We start from the raw sequence: 7,105 nt of genomic DNA on the forward strand, positions 1-7,105 counted from the left end.
ATTATATGAAGCAAAAACTGACAGAATTGAAGGAAGAAATAGACAACTCTACAATAATAGTTGGCGACTTCAGTACCCCACTTTCAATAATGGATACAACAACCAGACAGAAGATCAACAAAAGAATGAAAGACTTGAACAACACTATAAACCTACTAGATCTAACAGACATCTACAGAACACTCCATCCAACAAGAGCAGAATATACATTCTGCTCAAGTATATATGGAACATTCTCCAAGGTAGACCACGTGTTGGGCCATAAAAAAGCCTCAATAAATTGAAAAGAACTGAAATCATACAAAGTATAATGTCATTGAAATAAATTAAACAAGGCCAAACAAATGGAAAGATATCCTGTGTGCACGAACTAGAAGACTTAATATTGCTAAGATGGCAATATTCTCCAAATTAATCCACAGATTCCATGCAATACCTATCAAAGTCACAGCTGGCTTTTTTGTTTTATTCTGCTTGGATTTTATTTTTTTGAGATGGGGTCTTGCTGTTTTGCCCAGGCTGGCCTTGAACTTCCTGGGCTCAAGGGATTCTCCTGCCTCAGCCTTCTGTGTAGCTGGGACTACAGGCACATACCACTGCACCCAGCTTACAGTTGACTTTCTAAAGAAATTGAAAAGTTCTTCCTAAAATACATATGAAAATGCAAAAGTCTAGCCAAAACAATCTTGAAAAAGAAGAATGTTGGAGAACTCACACTTCCTAATTTGAAAATTTGATACAAAGCCACAGTAATCAAGATGTTGTGGTACTGGCATAAGGATTAACATATAAGAATAGACCAATAAAATAGGATTGAGAGTCTAGAAAGAAACCCACAGATTTATGACCATTTGATTTTCACCAAGGAACTCCAGACAATTAAATAGGGGAAGAATAGTCTTTTCAGCGAATGGTGTCAAGACAAACTGGATATCTACATGCAAAGAATGAAATTAGACTCATCTTGTGCCATATACAAAAGTTAACTTGAAATGGATCAAAGACTTAAATTTAAGACATAAAAATATAAAACTGTAAAACATAGAAATAAATTTTAGTGACATCAGATTAGGCAATGGTTTCTTAAATGTGACACGAAAACCACAAGTAACCAATGACAGACTTTATCAAAATTTAAATCTTGTACTTCAAAGAATTCAATCAAGAAACTGAGAAGACAGTCCATGGGATGGAAGAAAACATTTGCAAGTCACATACCTGATAAGGATTTAGTATCCAGAATATATTTTAAAAACTCTTAAAACTCAACAATAAAAAAGAAAAATAATCCAGTTTTTAAATGGGGATTTTAATAGACATACTTCCAAAGAAGATATGCAGATGGTCAATAAGCACATGAAAAGATGCTCAATATCATTAGTCATCAGGGAAATGCAAATTAAAACTATAAAACAGGCGGTACACCCTGGGATAGGGAGTGATCTCCAAGCGAGGCAGCAAGACGGATGCAGGATTCTTCCACCAATCAAGTGCAGAACAGTATAATCGGTTCAGCAACAAACAGAAGAAACTACTGAAGCAGCTGAAATTTGCAGAATGCCTAGAAAAAAAGGTGGACACGAGCAAAGTAAATTTGGAAGTCATAAAGCTTTGGATAACAAAAAGAGTAACAAAAATCCTTGGGTTTGAAGATGATGATGTGATTGAGTTTATATTCAACCAGCTGTAAGTGAAGAATCCAGACTCCAAAATGATGCAAATCAACCTGACTGGATTTTCGAATGGAAAAAATGCTCGAGAATTTACGGGAGAACTGTGGCCCCTGCTGCTAAATGCACAAGAAAACATCTCGGGAATCTCTTCTGCTTTCCTAGAACTGAAGAAAGAAGAAATAAAACAAAGACAGATTGAACAAGAGAAATCGGCATCTATGAAAAAGCAAGATGAAGACAAAGATAAAAGGCGTAAGGAAGAAAAAGAAAGCAGCAGATAAAAAAGGGAGAGGTCTCGTAGCCCAAGAAGACACAAATCTCCTTCCCCTAAAAGACAATCTTCCCCTGTTAGAAGAGAGACAGCACAGTCATTCTCGATCTCCCCATCAAAGAACCAAGAGCCAGAGTCCTTCTCCTGCCCCAGAAAAGAAGGAAAAAACTCCAGAGCTCCCAGAACCTTCAGTGAAAGTAAAATAACCTTCAGTACAACAGGCCACTTCTACTAGTGACATTCTGAAAGTTCCCAAACCTGAACCTGTACCAGAGCCTAAAGAACCTTCTCCGGAAAAACAATTCCAAAAAAGAAAAGCAGAAGGAGAAGACCCAACCACAATCTCGGTCACGCTCCAAATCAAGATCTCAGACGCGGTCCCGCTCTCCTTCTCACACTCCACCTAGACAGCGAAATAGATCCCAATCAAGATCATATTCACCTAGAAGGTGGCCAAGCCCAAGGCGGCGGCCATCTCCTCGAAGAAGAACTCCACCAAGAAGAATGCCTCCTCCACCAAGGCATAGAAGGAGTAGATCTCCAGTAAGATGAAGAAGACGTTCATCAGCATCCTTGTCTGGGAGTAGCTCTTCACCCTCTTCATCTCATTCCCGGTCACCACCAAAGAAGCCTCCCAAGAGGACATCCAGCCCCCCTCGAAAAACTCATAGGTTATCTCCTTCAGCAAGTCCTCCAAGGTGAAGGTACAGGCCATCTCCTGCAACTCTGCCACCCAAAACTCAGCATTCCCCAACACCCCAGCAGTCAAACCGTACAAGAAAAAGTCGTGTTTCTGTGTATCCAGGGAGAACTTCAGGTAGTGACAAAACATAAATGTACTGAGAAAAGGGAGTGCCCTTCACCAGCACCGAAGCCTAGAAAAGTAGTTATCTGAATCGGAAGAAGATAAACGTGGTAAAATGGCTGCAGCAGATTCTGTGCAGCAGAGACGCCAGTACAGACAAGAAAACCAGCAGTCTTCATCTGAGCCTGGCTCCTCCTCCTCCTCAGAAGATGAACGGCCCATGAGATCCCATGTGAAGAATGGTGAGGTTGGCAGGTGGCGGAGACATTCCCCTTCCCGGAGTGCCTCTCCATCACCACAAAAGCGCCAAAAAGAGACTCACCCTCGTGGTAGACAGAGGAGAACTCCATCCCCACCACCCACCAGAAGGCGATGGTCTCCTTCTCCTGCCTCTCCTCCTCGAGGGCACAGTTCTCCCACACCACCACCACGAAAAAGAACTCCTTCTCCTCCCTCACACTGGTGCTCACCTTCTCCTAGAAAATACTCTCCTCCAATACAGAGGAGATACTCTCCTTCTCCACCTCCAAAGAGAAGAACGGCTTCTTCTCCTCCCCTTCCTGAACAAAGAGCATCACCATCTCCACCACCAAAGCATTGGGTCTCCCATTCTCCACCTCCCAAACAAAGAAGCTCCTCAGTCACCAAGAGACGTTCACCTTCATTATCACCCAAGCATAGGAAAGGCTCTTCCCCAAGCCACTCTACCCACGAGGCCCAATCACCACAACCAAACAAATGACATTCACCCTCACCATGGCCTTGAGCTCCTCAGACCTCAAGTCCTCCACCTGTTCGAAGAGCAGGGTCGTCATCACCCCAAAGAAGGCAGTCCCTGTCTCCAAATACAAGGCCCTTTAGAAGAGTCTCCAGGACTCTGGAACCTAAAAAGATAAAAAAGGCTGCTTCACCAAGCCCACAGACTATAATGAGGGTGTCATCATCCTGATCTGTCTCCGGGTCTCCAGAGCCAGCAGTTTAAAAGCCCCCAGCACCTCCATCCTCCGTCCAGTCTCAGTCACCATCTACAAACTGGACACCAGCTGTACTGGTCAAAAAGGCCAAAAGCCCAACACCAAGAGCATCACCGCCAAGAAATCCAGATCAAGAAGAAGGTGGGAAGAAAAAGAAGAAAAAGAAGGACGAGGGGGGCAGTTCCAAGATGGACAAATAAGAACAGCTCTAGTCTACAGCTCCCAGCGTGAGCGATGCAGAAAACGGGTGATTTCTGCATTTCCAACTGAGGTACCAGGTTCATCTCACTGCAGATTGTCAGACAGTGGGTGCAGGACAGTGGGTGCAGCGCACCGAGCGTGAGCCGAAGCAGGGTGAGGCATCGCCTCACCCGGGAAGCACAAGGGGTCAGGGAATTCCCTTTCCTAGCCAAGGGAAGTGGGGACAAACAGCACCTGGAAAATCAGGTCACTCCCACCCTAATACTGTGGTTTTCCGACAGTCTTAGCAAATGGCACACCAGGAGATTATATCCTGTGCCTGGCTGGGAGGGTCCTATGTCCATGGAGCCTCGCTCATTGCTAGCACAGCAGTCTGAGATCGAACTGCAACGCAGCAGTGAGGCTGGGGGAGGGGCACCCGCCATTGCTGAGGCTTGAGTAGGTAAACAAAGCAGCCAGGAAGCTCGAACTCAGTGGAGCCCACTGCAGCTCAAGGAGGCCTGCCTGCCTCTGTAGACTCCACCTCTGGGGGCAGGGCATAGCTGAACAAAAGGCAGCAGAAACCTCTGCAGACTTAAATGTCCCTGTCTGACAGCTTTGAAGAGAGTAGTGGTTCTCCCAGCACACAGCTGGAGATCTGAGAACGGACAGACTGCCTCCTTAAGTGGGTCCCTGACCCCTGAGTAACCTAACTGGCAGGCACCCCCCAGTAGGGGCAGACTGACACCTCACACAGTCGGGTACCACTCTGAGACAAAACTTCCAGAGGAACAATCAGGCAGCAACATTTGCTGTTCAGCAATATTCGCTGTTCTGCAGCCTCCGCTGCTGATACCCAGGCAAACAGGGTCTGGAGTGGACCTCCAGCAAACTCCAACAGACCTGCAGCTGAGGGCCCTGACTGTTAGAGGGAAAACTAACAAACAGAAAGGACATCCACACCAAAACCCCATCTGTACTTCATCATCATCAAAGACCAAGGGTAGATAAAACCACAAAGATGGGGAAAAAACAGAGCAGAAAACCTGAAAATTCTAAAACTCAGAGCACCTCTCCTCATCCAAAGGAACACAGCTCCTCACCAGCAACGGAACAAAGGTGGAAAGAGAATGACTTTGACAAGTTGAGAGAAGAAGGCTACAGACGATCAAACTTCTCCGAGCTTCCTTCTCCGAGGAAGTTTCAACCCATGGCAAAGAGGTTAAAAACCTTGAAAAAAGATTAGAAAAATGGCTAACAAGAATAACAAATGAAGAGAAGTCCTTAAAGGACCTGATGGAGCTGAAAACCATGGCACGAGAGCTATGTGACAAATGCACAAGCCTCAGTAGCCAATTTGATCAACTGGAAGAACGGGTATCAGTGATGGAAGATCAAATGAATGAAATGAAGAGAGAAGAGAAGTTTAGAGAAAAAAGAATAAAAAGAAATGAACAAAGCCTCCAAGAAATATGGGACTATGTGATAAGACCAAACCTACGTCTGATTGGTGCACCTGAAAGTGACGGGGAGAATGGAACCAAGTTGGAAAACACTCTGCAGGATATTATCCAGGAGAACTTCCCGAACCTAGCAAGGCAGGCAAACATTCAAATTCAGGAAATACAGAGAATGCCACAAAGATACTCCTCGAGAAGAGCAACTCCAAGACACATAATTGTCAAATTCACCAAAGTTGAAATGAAGGAAAAAATGTTAAGGGCAGCCAGAGAGAAAGGTCAGGTTACCCACAAAGGGAAGCCCATCAGACTAACAGCGGATCTCTCAGCAGAAACTCTACAAGCCAGAAGAGAGTGGGGGCCAATATTCAACATTCTTAAAGAAAAGAATTTTCAACCCAGAATTTCATATCCAGCCAAACTAAGCTTCATAAGTGAAGGAGAAATAAAATACTTTACAGACAAGCAAATTTTGAGTGCTTTTGTCACCACCAGGCCTGCCCTAAAAGAGCTCCTGAAGGAAGCACCAAACATGGAAAGGAACAAGCAGTACAAGCCACTGCAAAAACATGCCAAATTGTAAAGATCTTCGAGGCTAGGAAGAAACTGCATCAACTAATGAGCAAAATAACCAGCTAACATCATAATGACAGGATCAAATTCACACATAACAATATTAAGCTTAAATGTAAATGGGCTAAATGCTCCAATTAAAAGACATGGACTGGCAAATTGGATAAAGAGTCAAGACCCATCAGTGTGCTGTATTCACGAAACCCATCTCACGTGCAGAGACACACATAGGCTCAAAATAAAGGGATGGAGGAAGATCCAGCAAATGGAAAACAAAAAAAAGGCAGGGGTTGCAATCCTAGTCTCTGATAAAACAGACATTAAGCCAACAAAAATCAAAAGAGACAAAGAAGTCCATTACATAATGGTAAAGGGATCAATTCAACAAGAAGAACTAACTATCTTAAATATATATGCGCCGAATACAGGAGCACCCAGATTCATAAAGCAAGTCCTTAGAGACCTACAAAGAGACTTAGACTCCCATGCAATAATAATGGGAGACTTTAACACCCCGCTGTCAACATTAGACAGATCAACGAGACAGAAAGTTTACAAGGATATCCGGGAATTGAACTCAGCTCTGCACCAAGCAGACCTAATAGACATCTACAGAACTATCCACCCCAAATCAACAGAATATACATTCCTCTCAGCACCACATCACACTTACTCCAAAATTGACCACATAGTTGGAAGTAAAGCTCTCCTCAGCAAATGTAAAAAAACAGAAATTATAACAAACTGTCTCTCAGACCACAGTGCAATCAAACTAGAACTCAGAATTAAGAAATTCACTCAAAACCACACAACTACATGGAAACGGAACAACCTGCTCCTGAATGACTACTGGGTACATAATGAAATGAAGGCAGAAATAAAGATGTTCTTTGAAACCAACAAGAACAAAGACACAACATACCAGAACCTCTGGGACACATTCAAAGCAGTGTGTAGAGGGAAATTTACAGCACTAAATGCCCACAACAGAAAGCAGGAAAGATCTAAAATTGACACCCTAACATCACACTTAAAAGAACTAGAAAAGCAAGAGCAAACACATTCAAAAGCCAGCAGAAGGCAAGAAATAACTAAGATCAGAGCAGAACTGAAGGAAATAGAGACACAAAAAACCCTTCAAAAAATTAATGAATCCAGGAGCTGGTTTT

The 7,105-nt window shown here is 43.5% G+C and overlaps 1 pseudogene; it reads left to right on the forward strand.

Annotated features, from left to right (window-relative positions):
• The first annotated feature begins 1,661 nt into the window (after positions 1-1,661).
• Positions 1,662-2,839, forward strand: LOC116810180 (serine/arginine repetitive matrix protein 1-like; annotated as a pseudogene).
• The last annotated feature ends 4,266 nt before the right edge of the window (positions 2,840-7,105 follow it).

The sequence above is a fragment of the Hylobates moloch genome, unplaced genomic scaffold (genome assembly GCF_009828535.3).
Source record: "Hylobates moloch isolate HMO894 unplaced genomic scaffold, HMol_V3 SCAFFOLD_1454, whole genome shotgun sequence".
In the NCBI taxonomy this organism is placed as follows: domain Eukaryota; kingdom Metazoa; phylum Chordata; class Mammalia; order Primates; family Hylobatidae; genus Hylobates; species Hylobates moloch.